A 20,047-nucleotide genomic window follows, 5' to 3' on the forward strand; every position below is an offset into this window, starting at 1 on the left:
ATGCTCACAAATGCTTTACTCATCTGCGTGCTGTCCAAGTCTAAATCAGGAAGCATTCGGACATGACTCTTGAAAGTCACACATAGAAAGTGTACGGTGTCATGGACCAAGAAAATCACAGCAGGCACCATTCTCAGAGGAATAATGCATGAAACTTTCCCATTAAAATCAATGGGTGTGTGGGGAAAAAAAAGACAGCACTTGAATGTCATCCTAATACACAACATAGATGACTCTAGGACTACCGTACAAAAACAGAGAGTCAGATCAGTCCGAAACTAGGATGGCTCTAGGACTGAAATTCGACCTAAACTGTTTGATTTTACAACCATTAGAGAGCAATTGGCCTCAGTTTCTTCCCCCTTTCAATATGAGCTTTTATAAAAAACTGACAATGGGAGAAGGAGATTTATGATAAATGCAAGACACAAGTCATTGGCCCAGATTTATTAAAGCCCCTGCACCAGTTTTTTTGTCTGACTTTGCAGATTATTTTCAGTGGAAACTGATTGTACATGTATTTATAAAGTGACTAGACTATACCTGACAATACATAAATTTCTGCACCTTAAGGGGCATTCTGGTGCACAGTCAGACCATAACATTTATCATGTTATGTCCTACAGAATTGTGTTGCACTCTCTATGTTAAAGGTGCACCAAAAAAATTGGTGCATTCTGTCTGAGCAATGCAGTGCATTTCTATTTGAAGGAAACTGCCAGTTATATAAAGCTGCTAAGTTTCTATATTGAGATCCTCTAAACTCAAGCTTTCTATATTCAGCAGATTAAAGAGAACCTGTTAGCATAGATTGAGTACAAGTTTATTGTCATTAAAATCAAGTTCTCCCACCTGAAACATCCCCCTCCATAGCCGGAAAGTCTTTGCTGCATATTGCAGCACTAGAACCATTTGCGGGTGTTATCCCGCTTTACCGACGGCTTCAAAAATATGGCGGCACATGAGCTCCCCCATCTTAGTGACAATCATCGCTCCCCGTGACGTCTTCTGAAGCTGTCTCGTTTTAACCCATTCAATACAATGTGCAATGTGCACATTTTAATGAATGAGGTAGAAAATCCCCATATACTGCCATACTGTAGTTTTATACTGCAATTCTGTGTTTTTTCACTGCATTTAATCCCGTAATGGAAAACAGCGCCCAAATCAAAAATGGCACTTTTGAAAAATATTAAAAATTCAATAAAAATTGATCAAAAGGACGTTCAGTCCTAAAAATGGTAGCATTGAAAATGTCATCAAAAGTTGCACAAAATTACACCACCTACAGCTCCATTCACTGAAGTATGAAAAATTTATTAGCGCCAGAAGATGCCAAAATTAAAAAAAAAATAAAATTTACAGGAGGTTTTCATTTTTGTAAATGTATAAAAACATTATTAAACCTATACAAATTTGGCACCAATCCAAAGAATAGAATAGACACATCATTTGGGGCGCACAGTGAAAGCTGTAAAATCCAAGCCCATGAGAAAACAGCACAAATGCTTTTTTTTCACCATTTTGACTGCATTTGGAATTTTTTTCCCATTTCCCAGTACACGGCATAGAATATTAAATACCATCACTATGAAGTGCAATTTGTTACACAGAAAACAACAAGGTTTCACAAACCTCTTTACGTTAAAAAATAAAAAGTTATAGATTTTTGAAGGTGGGGAGTGAAAAATGGAAATGAAAAAATAAAAAAGGGCCAGGTCGTTAAGGGGTTAACATCTCATTTGATTTGTTGGATGATGACAACACATTGGAACATGAAAGAAACATGATCTTGATGTGTTGCTTGAAATTTACTGGCAGTGGTTTGGTAGATTAATTTCTGATGAAACGTTAGCAATACAGATTAGCTAAATACAACTTACATTTATGGCAATCCTTTCCATACATTCCTGTGTAATTCTCTATTGGTGAATTGGATGTCTAATATTATGTATTTATTAGACAAAAATTTCCTCTGTAGATCAGATGCAACAATCTCTTACTTTTAGAAACCCATTCAGTAGTTTTGCTGAGGTGACTGCACTTGATGGAGACTAATTAAAATAACACAACATACTATACTTAGCTTGTGTTCCCAAGGTGATCTACCACTGCAGCCGCAGCAGGGGATTGGTTATACACCGGGTGGCATATGACCACTGGAGCCAGTCTTGTTGTTATGCTTTGTTCTACAGACTTTATTATATCAATCATGCTAGGGAATATTAAATCATTCACTAAATATAATTACCAGAGATACTGTATATTATTTGCTGTATAGAATCACTGCTCTCACCATATCCATCTACAGATTGCAGTTAATGCAAGCAAAGAAATGCAGTTAATTGTAGCCCCTGGGTCTTAAAAACCAGCCTCGAAATGTCTTTAAACTCTTAGCGCATGTACGCCATAATGCTGTTAAGGATGTATGACATACATGGTGTTGGCTGCATTATTCCCACTGCTTATTGCTGGCACCGACCACAGGTATTATCCTGCACTTCCATTTTGGATGTGATCGTTGCTCCTCATGACGTCATTGGGGAGTGAGCATCTGTTTCAATGGCAGCCTGGAGTCTGTATGAGACTCCGGGACTTGTCAATCAGCAGTATAACAGTGTTCCAAAGGGTTCTTAAAGTACCCTTCGAGGTCTTAAAAGTAATTTTTAAAAACGTAAAAAAATAAATAAAAATTTTAAACAACTTAAATATTCTAATTACCCCCCTTTCCCCTGAACTGATATAAAATAAACAAATAATGCCATTAACATGTTAGGTATCAAACATGTTAGAACAAAAGTCCTGATCTATCAACATGTAAAATGGTAGTAATAGTAGTAATGAAAACGTCATCCCTTTCCCAAAAAAATGACACCTAACATAGCTATGTACGCCAAAGTATGAAAAAGTTATTGATGTCAAAAAATGTTTAAAATCTATTAAAACATAAGAAAAGTCACATAAATTTGGTATTGCTATGATCGTACTAACCCAAGGAATAAAGTAGAGAGTGTACAGTGTAAGCTGAAAACTGTATCCAAAAGAAACTTGTGTTTTTTCGAAACTTTCATTGCATTTGGAATTTTTTTGCAGCATCCGATTAACCGGAATGGAATATGAATTGCCGTCACCACAAAGCAAAATTTGTTAGGCTGAAAACAAGCACTCTAACAGCTCTGTAAAGAGGAAATTTAAAAAAGTTATGGATTTTTAAATACAAGGAATGAAAAATGGAAACACCAAAAACAAAACCTACGTGATCAATAAGGGGTTAAAATGCTAGTGAACTAAGCTATTCTATTGCTAATAAGTAAGATAATAATCATAGACTATTGGTAACTTCAGTGGGAACCTTATTTTGTTAATTTCAACATTTTTTTTAATAATCTAACGGGCTACTCTAAAGCTCACCAACCTTCTAGCTATGGATTCTTCTAACCATTAGTCCTGTAGCGTACATGTATAATCAACAAAATTCCTTTCACTTTATAGGTTTTGGCTGACAGAAGTGGTGTTCCAAAGAATCCAAAGCTCTACTGATGAAATGAAAATATTTTGGAAGAGCTCATACTGACATTGAAGGAGGACTTTACTGAATAAAGCTTCACTATTGTATAATGTAAAACTTGGCAAATTTCTAACTATAACTATTTTTACAATGATTATGCTGTGTTTAGGAAAGCTTCTTATATCTCTTTTTATTTAAATTGGGAACATTTTTATAGATTTACTTCACTTCGAAACAGTAAAAGGTGTAGTGTAAATGTGTAATGTATTGCACACAGTCTTGATATGTAGCTTGCCTTAAATTGCCATTTTCCATCTACAGTTTCCCATTGAAAGATTTTGTATTTGAATTCTCTAATCTCTTTGTGAGAATGCCTGATAGGAGCAGGGAGCAGCGTAGCACCTTGGTGGTGCTCATTAGCTCTAGCATTTGTGAGGGTTCGTTAGAAGAGGCGAGTCCTTTTCATGATAACAATTGGCATCTTCTCTCCAGGACAGCAAGTGATCTAATGAAGGCATGAGCATCACAAGACCCTACAAGAAGGGCTAACACAAGTGCATCAATAAATCTGATTTATTCCAAAATGCAAGCTCTGGTATGGCTATAATAAAAGAAAAACTATGGAAAACAACAGTAAAAAATAAGACAGCTGCTTGAACAGTTTTCCCTAAGACATGCAGCTCAATACTAGGTTGTTCTCCTTTGATCTTGATAGAATAGTCCTGACACGTTTATCCTAATTTTATATCAAGAGACAATATAACATGTATACTATACAGTAACATGTATACAGACTTTGGAGGTGTGATATGAAGCCACTTTCTAGACAAAGACACAGAAGAACAGTTGTATCCAATACTTCCAGTACATCTAACAATACTCAAATGGTTCGGTACTGCAATACAGTCTATACTGACTCATCGTAGAACATAGTGGAGGGCTGTCTTGGGCTTTCCCACTCATGTTCTGATCCTATTGCTCATATCATTGAGTAAAATTAAACTTGGGATGTCTTAAAGGTCTGTAGATTGAAGATCTTTTATAGGGGTGTCCTACTATATGTTTTTAGCTCACACATACATAAAGGTTGTATTTTATATAGATTTGTTGTCCCCTAATCCAATCATATATATATATATGGATTTACTACTAATTGCAACCTACCAGCAAAAACTAAGTGAAAGCAAATAAAAGTTTAATAGCACAAAGCAATGGGGTTTATTAATTAAGGGTCTGTGGATCGCACTTTCATTGGATTTTTGAAGTTTTCGGGATTTGTGCTGCTGTGACAAGTACTTAATTGGGGATTGGGTCATACGCGATCAGATCGTGGTGCAGCTGCGCTGGCTTTCATGCAACAGAAATCGGGGGGTGGGCCATCGGACGATCCGACTGATTTTGACTGAGCGCGGGATTTAACTTTCAAATTGTGTCACAAGATCAAGCACTTACATGCACCAGAAAGAAGAAGTTAAACTCTGTCAGACCTGAGCGGGAAGCAACACAGGCAGGATATCAGGCGCGCAATCTTAGGGAATCGCGGCAGAGTGTATTATCATTGGACACTCCATACTTCATAAACTCCTCCGGACGGGTAAGTAAATGTGCCCCAATATATTTCAGTGTAAACTTATGGGAAAAAGTAAGTACACCCTGTAAAAATTCTATTGTTTTATCAAAAAATAATTTTAAAAAATCTGGTGAGATACATTATTTTCTTTTTGCGATACCTTGTGCTCTAAGGATCAATTGATCTGAATGCTAAGTAACATTGCCATACTTTGGTAAAGTAGTACTACAGTATTACACTATTAAAGGTTGCTGGAAAATAAGCTATATAAACATAGGTGGAGGGATTTATCAAGCGTTGGTACTTCTCTTGCACCAGCTCTTGATGTTCATCCCGTTCCTTAGGTTGCGCTAAATATACTAAGAGACTCTCGCCTCTTATTATTTCAACCACACAACTCCACTCCACTGCAGCGTGGCATGGCCCACTCCATGCCCCTCCCAGAGCTCATATGGTGTAGAGGTGGCAAATGGGAATGTTGGGGGGGAGTCACAATACCTTGCCTCGCGCCTAATCCAGTGTAAAGCTTGATAAATCCCCCCATTGGCTTTATCAAATCATAAACAGTCTAATACAGATGTTGCTGACTACAGACTATATAAAGTTGTTTCTATAGTTTTTGGCAAACTGTTGTAATCCCAACCACACCCATGGTACCAGTAGAAAAAAACACTGTTTACAAGTCAATACACTTGTGAAAGAAAGACCAAATTAACTTATACTGTAAGAGTGAAGTTGTATCCCTGCAATATACATGTATGGATGAACGTTGCATTAGAAAATACCTACCATAATTACTTTCGGCAAAGTCTCTATTTCTCTAGATCCTAGACATGGTATTCATTTGTGTTAAATTAACATATTAATTTTCTTTTCATATATTTTATGGATATAAGATTTATAGTTCTGATTACTAGGTGAATATGATGATGTAGCAGCAGCTACATTTTACTGAGGCCAGCACATTTTATATTCCTCATTTACTTTTATATATTTTGGAATGATACTGTACCCAGTTTTATGCAGATATTTACATATTAATTGCTACTGTATCCTATTTGTTGGCACAACAGTGTATCTGTAAAAAGCAGTAATTTAGAAATAAGCCTTACATTTGATACTATAACTAAGAAGTGTTCACAATTCTGTCTACTGTAGTTAAAGAAACCCAAACAGAATATGTTTTGACCCTTGAGCAACCTAGAAATTCTTTCATTGTTCTATTGCTATATATTTAGATTATTTTTCTGATGATATTGCTTGGTTTTGTGTATTGTTGGTACCATTTTGTTTATTATTTGTAAAACGTTGCAGAATATGATGGCGCTATATAAATAAAGATGTATTATTATTAATATTATGTTGTTTGTTAAGGTTATAAATTTATACATAAATAACGTTTCATCTTTATGAGTTACTGTCATCACAGACACGTTTGTGTTCTTTTTATGCTTTACTAAATTTGTACTGTAATAGCAAATTTTGTGAATGAAATGCAACAGAACATTTGTAAAAAAAAAAGATTTCCATTAATTAATTTGAAAAAGGACTTGTTTTGTGGTGTGTAGGGGTTCAGCTCAAATGTGGGGGTCGGCAATGACAAAGCTCTCATGGACAGCAGGATTCAAGTTGAAAACTGTGCATTTATTCCAGAAAACACCAGTATCAAACAAAACATCAAAAAAATCCTTGCCTGCCCGGCTCTAACTATACCCTTGGCGGCCCTCACTAGCCACTGGAGGGCTTCTCCCTGCCAGCATGAAACATACGTTCAATAACTCTTTGTCAATCATGTGTGGCTCTCACTCATTCCAGCTTCTGTGTCTCCAGGTAGAGAGCTCCTTCTGACTGCTCCACACCCTTCTTTAAGGGATTGCACACCTGGTGCATTGTTAGACCCATTAGAATCTGGAAGCTTTGGTCTGGAGCAGTGATCACATTTGTCTCCACTACAGCAATTAGAGTCCTGTCCCAGATCTTTCAAGAGACCAACACATGGAAAACAGCTTCCAGTTTGACCCAATTCACATTCTAGTCGCTGTAATACACATGAACACTCATTTTCTCTCCAATTCAATAGTGACTTTGTCACAGATGGTACAAGTCATACATTAAATAACATAATTTTAGCATATGACTTATTAGTTAACTTTTATTATTTTTTGGAGGAATGCAAAAAACCCACTATTTTGCCATTTCTTTCTTACATGACTCTCTGACTGTATATATATTATGTTAAAGATATCATGTGACCCATTGGGATTAAAACCATACATGTGTATCCTTAAATACTTTTGCAAAATAAAGCCTGTTTCACTAAATATTGTTTACTGTGAATATTAAAAAAAATTGTTACTAAATTTGGGGGAATCCTTTTACCTAAGTTAATAAAGGTTTTTGAGGAGTCCTTTTAGAAAGGGGACCTGCCCCGGTTGATGCAGGAAACCATTATTGTGCATGAGTCACATAGACCCATTTCTTTATTGTCCACTAATGAAAAAATACTAGCCAAGGCTCTGTCTAATCGATTAGTATGAGTCATTTCATCCATCATTCATTCAGACCAAACAGACTTTATGCCCCAGAAATCGACCTCTATCGATATCCGGAGATTGCTACTCAGTTTACTGATCTCCGCAGACAATATTTTTAATATTTTTATTAATAACCTTGTAGTGGGTTTACACAGTCACGTTTCAATATTTGCAGATGATACTAAGCTGTGTAAAGTAATAAATACTGAGGTCGATAGTTTAGCATTACAGAGGGATTTGTGGAAGCTTGAGGAGTGGGCAGAGAAATGGTTGATGAGGTTTAATGTAGATAAATGTAAAGTTATGCACTTGGGCCATGGAAACAATAAGTATAATTATGTTCTAAACAGTCAATTACTGGGTAAAACTTTAGCTGAAAAGGACTTGGGGGTATTGGTGGATGGTAAACTTAATTTTAGTGACCAGAGCCAGGTGGCTGCTGCTAAAGCAAATAAAATTATGGGATGTATCAAGAGAGAAATAGATTCTCATGATAAAGTTTTGCCCTTATACAAATCCCTTGTGAGACCACACATGGAATATTGCGTACAGTTTTGGGCACCAGTGTATAAAAAGGATATAGTAGAGTTGAAACGGGTGCAGAGGAGAGCAACCAGGATTATTAGAGGAATGGGGGGATTAGAATACACTGACAGATTACAAAATTTGGGATTATTCAGTTTAGAAAAAAGACGACTGAGGGGAGACATCATTACAATGTACAAATACCTGAACGGACAGTACAAGGATCTATCCAAAGATCATTTTATACCTAAGCCTGTGACCAGGACAAGGGGGCATCCTCTGCGCCTAGAGGAGAGGTGATTTTACCATCAACATAGACAAAGGTTCTTTACTGTACGAGCAGTGATACTATGGAACTCTCTGCCGCAGGAGGTTGTTATGGCGGACTCTATGTACATGTTCAAGAGAGGCCTGGATGCCTTTCTGGAGAGAAAAAATATCACGGGTTTATTTAATTCTTAAAGGTTGAACTTGATGGACTTGTGTCTTTTTCCAGCCTTATATACTATGATACTATGAATTTTGGCCAGAGAGCAGTTTTAGCGCTAGATGGCGCAAAGGCGTTTGATAGTGTTGAATGGTCATACCTTTGGAAGGTCATGTGGGCTATGGGCTTTTAGCCTAGCTTCATCTCCTGGGTTAGAGTACTGTATTCTGCATCCCCGGCCGAGGATATGGGCAAACGGCCAACTGTTGGAATGGTTTCCCCTTACTAGGGGACACATCAAGGCTGCCCCTTGTCCCCTATGCCGTTTTTCATTGCTATAGAGCCTCTGGTGGCTGTGGTTTGGGTGTCTCCAGATATTGAGGGGTTTTGAAATGGCGAGTTACACAATAAAATGGCGTTATACTTGGATGATGCTCTATTGTTTCTGGGAGATACGGGACCCTCCTTGGCAGCAGTGATGCGACTGCTTTAAGAATTTGGATCCCTATCAGGGCTCACTATTAATTGGCACAAATTGGCCTTGATGGCTTGGCAGGATTGGTGGCCCCCATATCAGTGGTCTCTAGATTTAAATACTTGGGCATTGAGGTCTCTCCGTGTGTATGGGATCTTGAAGAACTTAATTTGACACCACTTCTCACTAAAATTTGAGCTAAGATAGAAGGGTGTAAGCTTCCCTTGCTGGTAACAGGCAGCCTGAACCTTGTAAATATGGTGGTGATGCCCCAGCTACTTTATGCGTTACACAGTGCCCCAACATGGATTCCCCTTAACAGATTTTATAGGATCAATGCCCTTTTCAGAGATTTGATGTGGGGACGTAAACACCCCGTCATCAAGTTGGAAACATTGCAGCACTCAAAGACGAGCAGGAGATTAGCCCTCCCAAATCCATGGCTCTACTGCCTTGCAGCACAGCTCCAACACCGATGGGGGTGGGGGGCTGATAGAATGGTAGGGGTATCAGAAGGGATGGTTAGTTATTATTTAGGCACCACAAAGCTACTGATGACCTTGGATGGGGGGAGCTTCCACCGGGAATCTGATTGGCTTCCGACGATGAAACTCATTAATATACCCTATGGGGGAAATTGAAGCAACTCAGAGGGATTACATGTTTTACAGAATATGCCTGTTTATGGCACAATGGGACTCTTGGGGAATTTGCAAAAATAGAGGATAGCGCGTATTGGATCTCAGTGGGCCCGGTCAAATTTTCGTAGCTATGCAAGGATGGGAGCATTAAATCATTTAAACAGCTGCAGGAGGAGCTATCCTTGCCACACAGCAGCTTATATGGATGCTTACAGGTGCGCCACGCATTTGATGCTCAAAAATTACTAACTTCTCTAGAAACCAAGACCCAATTATTCGGTGTGTGACCAATGCGACTCATCTACCAGGACTAATATCTTTTGATATACCGACTCTTGCTAGATACATTTTTGGACAGCCATCCCCTTAGAGTTAGGCAGAAGTGGGAAAGGGATGCAGATGACATTGCTGATGACCAATGGGAGGGGAATCGATCCTGTTTATGTCCATTAGTGAGTCTGGAAGGCTGTCTCAAATGCATATCCTACACCATTCTTATCGCATGCCTAAACTCTTGCATGACATAGGAATCCGTCCTGATGAAACCTGCCCAAAGTATGGGGAAGATCCTGCAGATATGGCTCACATGTTGTGGACCTGCACACACTTGTCCTCCTTGAGGTCAGGAGTGCTGGACATTCTTGATAAGTTTTTTTTCTACACAATCACCTAGAAACATACTGCTGTGTGTGCTTGGATATATGGAGGAAGTGCAGTTGACTAAGAGAGGTAAAACAGCTGTTGTTCGCCTCTTATTGGTAGTGTGAAAGACAATAGCGGCCCACTGGATACAGGCTGTGTCGCCCACTGAGGCAGAATTCCTTATCAAAGCGAATGGGATGTTGCTAAACGAACGTGCAATGTTCCAAAAGACAAATTGTGGAGTGAGGGGTTTGATACACCGGGATTGGCATCACAAGCATTATGGAGAGGAAGGATTACACTGGGGGACATGAGTGCCAGGTGTGAATGACTGTGTATGTTTGAATGAGAGTTGAAGGGCTGGGGCATGACCTATGTTATCCCATAAGACAGGAGTTAAGAGACAAGACCCATCCTAGGATTTCAGATGGAGAAAGCTGCGTGGAACCAGGCTAGTTAGGTAGACAGGGTGGGATAGGATGTTTTTTTTCCCAATTAGGGTTTTTCTGTTAGTACTGTCTTGTTTTAAAAAAAAAAATGTAAAACTAATATAGATCAATCTGATTTAAAATAAAAAATGTTATTCAACTTTTGTCATTTTGTTTCCTAATTTTACTTCCAAACTATTCAGTAAATAATTCATAATATATATTCAGAATACCAAAGCCTTAATGGTCACGATTCTAAACTGAGATCTTTTAGGCTTTAGGATCAGCTTAGCAGTATGTATCTGATCTAGCTAAACTTTATAGTGATGATTTTATACAGATCTTGCATTGGCTTCTTTTATTGTTATCACAAGAATAATGGATGTGATGAATGATGTGATTTTAGCTAGCATAATGCATGTCAAGTTTATATGTTTCATTTTGCCTGCATGTGTGAGAGAAAATATTATGTCCCTTTTGCTTCCTAATCCCACACAACTTGGCTACTCCAAATATTTCAATGTATCATGGCACACACCTCTTCTGGAGTATAGGCAATTCTATCATTCAACTCTTTCAAACAAAGTAGCCCCAAAGGTTTTTCAGTCTTTGAAATTACGTTTGTTATGTAAGGTTCATTTGCAACAAAGTATACTTCTTTGATAAATGAGTCTCATTAAAGACTCTAAATGTAGCCGTGTGCTGCATCTGAAACACAACTGCCGTAATATATTTCACCAAAATTGCATTGTACATTCTACAAAATCTTTACAGAACAAATCACAGAATAATAAATATTTTATTGTGCCATCTGTTCGTTTGCTTGGCCCATTATACAGCGTATACTTAGTGACGAGGCATCTGAAAAACAAAACATTCCTCAACAGATATAGTCTCAGTCTAACATATGAAGATTTCTGTATACCACTAATATACTTTTACAATTTACACTTAAAGGGGTTTTCCCACGAAACAGAATAGTGCCGAACTTGCTGATCAGTGAGTTTGAGTGAGATTACATGAGGCAGAGGAAGAGGAAATGCTGAAGGAGCAGGGGCAAGGGGGAGACAGTCTAATAGCCTATGAAGCTTTCGCCCTTCAAGCCCATTAGCATAATTATAAAAGTTGATTTTAGAAGGAAGAAGGCCATGGATAAGAAATATAAGAAGATTACCACTTTCATGGTGCCTGGATCAATTGAAAAGTGTCCCCTGTTTGTCATGTTTGATTTTGATGGTAGATTTGCATGCCTCTCCAATCCTCTCCAATGGTGCCACTGATGCCTCTCCAATCCTCACCATGCATACGCTGGATGAAGCCACTAATGGCTCAATCAAGTCGGGCTCTGCACACTAGTCACATCATCATATGATAGATACAGTGGGTACGGTAAGTATTCAGATCCCTTTTCAATTTTTCACTCTTTGTTTCATTGCAGTCAATTAATAACATCAAAAAAGATAATTTTTTTACTCTCTCTGCACCCCATCTTGGCAGAAAAAGCAGAAATGTAGTTATTTTTGCTAATTTATTAAACAAAAACTGAAATATCACATGGTCGTCCATATTCAGACCCTTTGCTCAGTATTGAGCAGAACCACCCTTTGAGCTAGTACAGCCATGAGTCTTCTTGGGAGTCATGCGACAAGTTTTTCACACCTGGATTTGGGGATCCTCTGTAGAGATGAGAGAGTATACTCGTCCGAGCTCGATGCTCGTTCGAGTATTAAGGTACTCGAAACGGCTCGTTGCTCGGACGAGTATTTCCCCTGCTCAAGATCGAGCATTTAATTAAAAAACACAGTGAAGAACAGTGAAGAATAGAATAAAAACAGTGAACACAGTGAACACAGGATCATTTAAGTGAAAAACCCAGTGAAAAACCCAGTGAAGAATAGATTACAGATGTTCAGCACATCTGCTTACTTGTCGGGAGATACGCGCGGAACGGTGCGAACAAAATAGTATGTGAAGAACAATATATATATATGTGTGAAGAACACATTGAAGAACATGGGGAGCAGCACAGAGACACCGGGGAGCAGCAGCACGGAGACACCGGGGCAACAGCACGGAGACACCAGGGCAGCAGCATGGAGACACCGGGGCAGCAGCACGGAGAAACTGGGGCAGCAGCACAGAGAGATATCGGGGCAGCAGCACGGAGAAACATCGGGGCAGCAGCAAGGAGAGACATTGGGGCAGCAGCACGGAGAGACATCGGGGCAGCAGCACGGAGAGACATCGGGGCAGCAGCACGGAGAGACATCGGGGCAGCAGCACGGAGAGACATCGGGGCAGCACCACGGAGAGACATCGGGGCAGCACCACGGAGAGACATCGGGGCAGCACCACGGAGAGACATCGGGGCAGCACCACGGAGAGACATCGGGGCAGCACCACGGAGAGACATCGGGGCAGCAGCATGGAGAAACATCGGGGCAGCAGCACGGAGAGACATCGGGGCAGCAGCACGGAGAGACATCGGGGCAGCAGCACAGAGAGACATTGGGGCAGCAGCACAGAGAGACATCGGGGCAGCAGCACGGAGAGACATCGGGGCAGCAGGGGCATCGGCAGAGTAGAACCATCTCAAGGAGGATCAGAAGCAAATTGACAGCATGTGATTTAAATATGAGTGTCACAACAAAGGGTCTGAATACTTTTGACCATGTGATATTTTAGTTTTTCTTGTTTAATAAATTAGCAAAAATACATTTACATTTTATTTTTTTCTGTCAAGATAGGACACAGAGGGGGATATGTGTCATAGTTTTGTCTTTCTGCGGTGAATTTTTGAGACATTTGGCATCTCTTTTTTGCGCCTTATGTATAATCATGTCTTTTTACTTGTGATACATGTTCAGTTTTTCCTATCCTGGCAGGCACAAATTTTGGCTTCTTTTTGAGACTTTTTGTTGCAATTGTCTCAAATCCACATGGACACAAGCCATGTGAGGGGGTTAAGTGCAGGAGTGGACACTCCTGTTAATTTGGGATTTGAGGCTGTGTCCTGCATTTTTAAGCACTCTAGTCCCACCCCAGGGAGATGACAACATATGAGGCTGCGGGCACACGTTGCATTTTGATTGTATTTTGAAACTTGTTACAACAGCTGAGGAGAGGTGATTTGCCTAATTACATTACTGTTAACATTTTCATTTACAAAATGCATACTAAACGCGATGTTAACACATGCGTTAATGTCACGTTTATATTGCATAAATGCAAATGTTAACAGTAATGTAATTAGGCAAATCACCTCTCCTCAGCTGTTGTAACAGGTTTCAAAATGCAATTAAAGAGCAATTAAAATGTGACGTGTGACCTGTACAAAATTTGAAACATTTAAAGCATGTGAAATAATTCCAATTTACATGTTAAAAGAGAGTCCATGGAAAAATATTCTTCCTTTGCACCTGCCCTGGACCAGTTGCAAAAATAAGCAAAAAAAGTGATACATAAGACGAAGGCTGAAGGCTGCAAGTCAGCCGAAACGCGCGTCGGGGCGTTGCCACTCCGGACAACGATCATCCTCAATATGGGTAAGGTACACTGCACTTAGGGATTATGTATGTTTATGCATTTCTGCTCAGTATTAAGCTTTATCTAATCGACAGTGGCCCTATACTTCCCATTTCATACTAGACTAAGGCCCTTGGTGTCTGTAACTCACATTTAATTTTCCCGATGATCTTGTTGTTTGGAGTGCAACCTCATCTTGTGTCCCCCCTTGGGGTAGAATCATTTTTAACCAGTGTTTGTCATTTGATATCTGTATTTTGATTTAAATAAAATATATCTTACCATTACCACTTCCTTTGTTTCCAACTGTATCATAGTGTTGGATTTTTTTCCTTCCACTCTTTTTGAGAGGAAGAATAATAGGTTTTGTTTTATAAGTGAAAAGTTGCACGGAACATCTGGGAAACTAAGATACATAATGCACACTGCAAAAGGTGCATACTTGAAAATGACAAGTGAACAGTTGCAAAAAGTCACATATACGACAAATGAGATAATTTGACTAGCAGAAATAATGATACATGTCCCCCAGAGTGTACATTAATGAGAAAAAAAGAACTTTTTTGATCTTACCAACTGGCTGCAATAAAACAAATTTGGCATCTGAATACTTTCCATACCACTGTAAGAGATTTTTATGCTTTTAAAATAAAAGGTCTTTTAACAAGATAATTGTTTGTGAGCATAATAAAAGAATCACTAAATTATATATTAAGAAACCGGTAGTGCACAATTGTTGCTTGTTGCCCCTGAGTAAGAGGTAGAATCGCTTAAGCAGCGTAAGGTAGTAAGTTGGTTCGCTGTTTCCGAGGGATCTGTTTGTAGGCAGCATATTCAGCAGTCCAGTGTGGACAGGTTAGTGTGAATCAGAACCAGTGAGCTCTTTGACCCACTTTGTATTTACAACTTTTGTGGCACTTTGGGACTATTGGCAATTTTCAGCTCAGTCATATTTGGAAATAGTTACTCAAGGTTACACAGTTACTGTCAACCTGAGTTTTGTGTTTTGAGACAGGAATGTCTGGCTGATGAGGTAAAATACCGGAGGCTATACTTCACATATCAAGAAAGTGGAGCAGAACTTTCAAAAGATGTATATTGATTAATTATCTAATATCCAATCCCCCATCTTTACACAAAAAATATGAGGTAAAGTGGCCAACCCCTTTAAAGTATTTGCAAAACAGTCGGTGCAAAGTTGCAAAGTTTCCTAAAAAAAATTCCTAAATATTTCCTAATTCCTAAATATGTCAGAAGGGGACTGGGATGGCTATGCAATACCTTAGCTATGTATGTGAATGTCTATGTTTTCTAGTGAATGACATCCAACTGAATAAATACAGTAAATGAGCAATATATGCTACACAATTAAAGGTAACCTGTCACTTTGAAAATGCAGTGTAGGCAGTGTATTATAGAGAATTTTAGCTTATAATAACTTATTAGCTATTCTGGGAATATGAACGTCTGATACAAAAACAAAGGTGGAGTTATCTCCAAGTCGGACGCCAACTACAACTCCCATTTTCCTTCCGTTTTCAGTGACAGCTCCTCAATCTCATGCTTTGCTCCCAATGATGATCTAACAGATTGTCCTGCTCTGTTACCATAGTAAAGATGATGTGTAACTGCCATCACTGCACACTGCCCTACTGAGATGGGTCTCAGCACAACAATGGCCGTGTTGGATGCACTGCAACCAACCGACTACGGCAAAACATTATTAGAGAAGAAAGCTGAGCTGTTGAAGGGCAACATTGAAAGGTTTAGGGGCTACACAAAACGTTTTTGCAGATGGGGGCCACAGAGAGTAATCTGATCTATGTGCTATATGTGTGTGTACTGTGTGTGAGCTGTGTGCTATATGAGAGCTTGGACCCTCATATAAGCTCATACAAATGTAAAGACTAATATCCAGGTCTATATGAGTTCTACCATCTGCAAGACTTGAAGGTGCAATGTGCACTAGGAAATTGTGTTATTTTATCTATCATATAAACCAGTGGTGGCGAACCTTTGGGTGGCACTCTGAGCCCTTTTAGTGGGAACCCCGATTGTCGTCCTAGCACTGAATTCACCAGACAGGACTTAAAGAGAACCAGTCACCGGGTTTCACCCCACTAAACAACCAGCAATCTCACGTAAGGCAAGAAATGTCCTCTGTGGAATCTTACCAATTTACCTATAAAAAATAACTCAGGAAAATATGATTCTTTTTAACTCATTTTCACATGAGATGAGTCAAGTTAAGTGGCTAAAGGAAAGAGGGGATCATTTCAGATGCCTATATCTTTTGTTCTATAGAAACATGCTTTTGTGTAATATTAAAGATACAGATCTCATCTTTCATATTGGATTATGGTTCTGTGAGCAAGGAGCCTTAGGTTGCTGTTTAAATTTCCATCTTGGCACTTTGCAATAAATAAGTGAACTGTCGTTGCCGTCTTTGCACTTCCTGTACTTACCTTACTGTACTTACCTTCCAGCACCCCCCGGGTGTCCCACGCTGCTGTAACTCCAGTCTGGGCATGTAAACAAACATGGCTGTGGGAGCAGTCTGGATTCAGCTTCCGGCTGGACCCGACCTCCATCCGTCCCACATATACAATGCTGTGAATAGGGATGGTGGGTGTGGCTGGATGGCCAAAGCCAGCCGTAAGCTGAGTCCAGCACTGATCCCATGACCATGTTTGTTTACATGGCACGGACCAGAGAGACAGCAGCACGGGACACCCTGAGGGTGCCTGGAGGTAAGTACATCTTTATTTTTTTAAGCACCCCCCTCCCAGCCAACTTTTGTTTTTTTAATAAGTCTCAGACATCCCCTTTAATGAAACACCAAAAATTATGAGCAATTTACAGAAAACTATCATGTCTGACTATTACATGTCTTCATGTACAATAACTAAATAATATATTTATAATTACCTAAGTTTAGAGCATTTTTTTTTTAAAGAGTATAGTTTCAGTCCTTCAATAGTCACATCACATTGACACTATACTTACTTTAAATAGACTACATCAAATAGGTTAGAGTTTTATTTTATTACTGTTAAAAGCTTCATTCTGATGTGATTGTCATGCACAATAATAAATGTCCGCCCACATGCTTCCTGGAATTCCAAGAGATAAATAAAATCAGTAAAGAAACTCCAATTTACTACATGCTGAACATAACATGAAACAGCTTATATTTTGTAAACTGATACTATCATTGATTTAAGTGATGCATTCTTTGCTGAACTTTTCTCCTATGAACTTCAATATTCCTCATTATATAATAAACATATATTGGAGATATTTGTCCTATTCCTGTAGATTTACTGATGGTAGACTCTCTTCACCTAACTGCTTATTACATTGTCCGAGGTAGGAAAGGGAGTATGAATAGATTATAACACGACTGAGCCAGAAGGTGATTCGGTGACTTTGTCCAGAGTGCCTTAGGCTCATTAGCATATTTTTAAGAAGTTTTTTTTTCCGGTATATGGGCATTTCCACGGATAATGAAAAAAGGATCCTACCCCAGACAAGGTAACAAGCAGTCAGGTGAGGACAGTCTCCCATCAGTAAATCTGATGGTAAATGTTCTTTAACCCCTTAAGGACGCAGCCATTTTACAGCTTAAGGCTCAGCCCGATATTTTGGATTCTGACTTGCTTCGCTTTATATGGTTATAACTTTTGAACACTGTTACTTATCAAAACGATTCTGAGATTGTTTTTTCCCCACATGTTGTACTTCATTTTAGTGGTACATTTTGGCAGATAAGTTTTGCGTTTATTTACAAAAAAAAGAAAATATGATAAATTTTTTGAAAAATTTGCCATTTTCGAAATTCTAAATCATTGCGTTTTCAGGCAGATAGATTTACCAGCTAAATAAGTTGCTGAATAACATTTCCCATTTGTCTACTTTACATTTTCATAATTTCTGAAATGTCTGGATAATTTATTTTGATGTCACGCGGCTTACAAATAGAATATCACTTTTCCGGATTTTCAGAATTGACTATTTTGGGGATAAATACAGTTTTGAATGAAATTTTACATATTTAGCATCAAAACCCCCTATATAATCTACCCATTTTCAAATCTGCACCCCTCAAGCTATCAGAAACAGCTTTTACGAAGATTGTTAACCCCTTGAGATCTTCATAGTAATTGAATCAAAATGGAGGTGAAATTTAGAATGGTCATATTGTTCCCTTATACGTTCATTTAGCACTAAAATTTACACATTTCCAAAATATAAAAAGAGAAAACCCACCATACAATTTGTTTTGCAATTTCTCCTGAGTACAAAGACCCCCCACATGTGGCTGTGACTTGTTTTATGGGCGCACAGCAAGGCGCAGAAGGGAAGGAGGGCGCTGCAGCTGCCAGGATTTTAGTTTCCTCATTTTTTGCGGGATGAGATGCTTTTTCCATTGTTACCATTTTGGGGTTGGTATCACCTATTGTTGAAAATTTAGGAACTTTTTTTGAGGGCAGGAGTAGAAAAGCATCAATTCTGTACTGGATTTTTGACTTTTTTTTTTTTGGTGTTCACCGTATAGACTAATAATCATGTTATCTTTATTCTATGGGTCGATACGATTACGGGGATACCAGACATGAATATATTTTCTTACGTTTTACTAAATTTGTCAAACAAAACCCTAATGTGGGGAAAAATCTATAATTTTTGTATTGCCGTCTTCCAAGTGGCATAACTTTGTTACGTTTTTGGCTACGGAGCTGGTTGATGGCTTGTTTTTTGCGGGACATGTTGTACTTTGCACTAGTATCATGTCTGAGTACATATGGTTTTTTGGTCGCATTTTATAGCATTTTTTGTGGGATTGAAAAGGTAAAAATCATCATTTTTGAAGGGTTTATAACAGTTTTTTTTTACGGCGTTTATCGTGGGGGTTCAATAATGATTTACTTTTATTCTACGGGTTGTTACGGACGCGGTGATACTATATATGTGGGGTTTGTGTTATGATTTAGACTTTTTTTTTGAGTTATATGTCTCTTTATATGTTTTGGGGGTTTGGGGCATTTTTAGTGATTTATGACTTTATTTTTTTATTGAATAACTTTTTTTTTTACTTTTTCACTTTTATACCATGGGATATGAACAAGCAATCATCTGATTGCTTCTTCATGATAATATTCTGCAATACTGATGTATTGCAGAGTATTATCAGTGTCAGCCTATACACTTGCATAGGCTGGCACTTTGCCAGTAAGATGACGTCACAGACGCCATCTTACTGGCAATTCTTGCTAGTAACTCTGGGGTCCAGATCGGACCCCAGAGTTACTATAGCAACGATCGGCGCCCCCCGAAAACGGTTCGGGGGGGCCGATCGTGGGGGAAAGACCCCCCCAGATACTTGTTAGATGCCGCGGTCGCGCTGACCGCGGCATCTAACGGGTTAAGCACCCGCGATCGGAGACAACTCCGATCGCGGGTGTTACACTGGGGTGCCGGCTATTAGTTACAGCCGGCACCCCGTGTTTCCCGATGCCGGTTCGGCTCTGATCCAGAGCCGAGCCGGCATAAGCGCCGTGGCGGATATATCCGCCACTGAGCGCTAAGTCACTGCGCTCCGTGGCGGATATATCCGCCGCGGAGCGTGAAGGGGTTAACCACAGGGATAGGACAAATATCTCCTATACATATTTATTATATAGTGAAATCTTTTGAAGTTTATAGAAAGAGAGAAAAGAGCAGCAAGTAATGCACTACCGCTACCAGTATGTTGCGAAGCAGCTAAACACT

At 39.1% G+C, this 20,047-nt stretch overlaps 1 protein-coding gene across 2 annotated transcripts in view; it reads left to right on the forward strand.

Moving 5' to 3' along the window:
- Window positions 1–6,624, forward strand: part of BANK1 (B cell scaffold protein with ankyrin repeats 1) — a 242,187-nt gene extending 235,563 nt beyond the window's left edge. For both annotated transcript variants that reach the window (XM_072118549.1, XM_072118558.1), the window contains one exon: window positions 3,493–6,624. The gene's annotated coding sequence lies outside the window, so the exon portion shown is untranslated. The remainder of the gene's footprint in view (window positions 1–3,492) is intronic.
- The last annotated feature ends 13,423 nt before the right edge of the window (window positions 6,625–20,047 follow it).

The sequence above is a fragment of the Engystomops pustulosus genome, chromosome 1 (assembly GCF_040894005.1).
Source record: "Engystomops pustulosus chromosome 1, aEngPut4.maternal, whole genome shotgun sequence".
Classification (NCBI taxonomy): domain Eukaryota; kingdom Metazoa; phylum Chordata; class Amphibia; order Anura; family Leptodactylidae; genus Engystomops; species Engystomops pustulosus.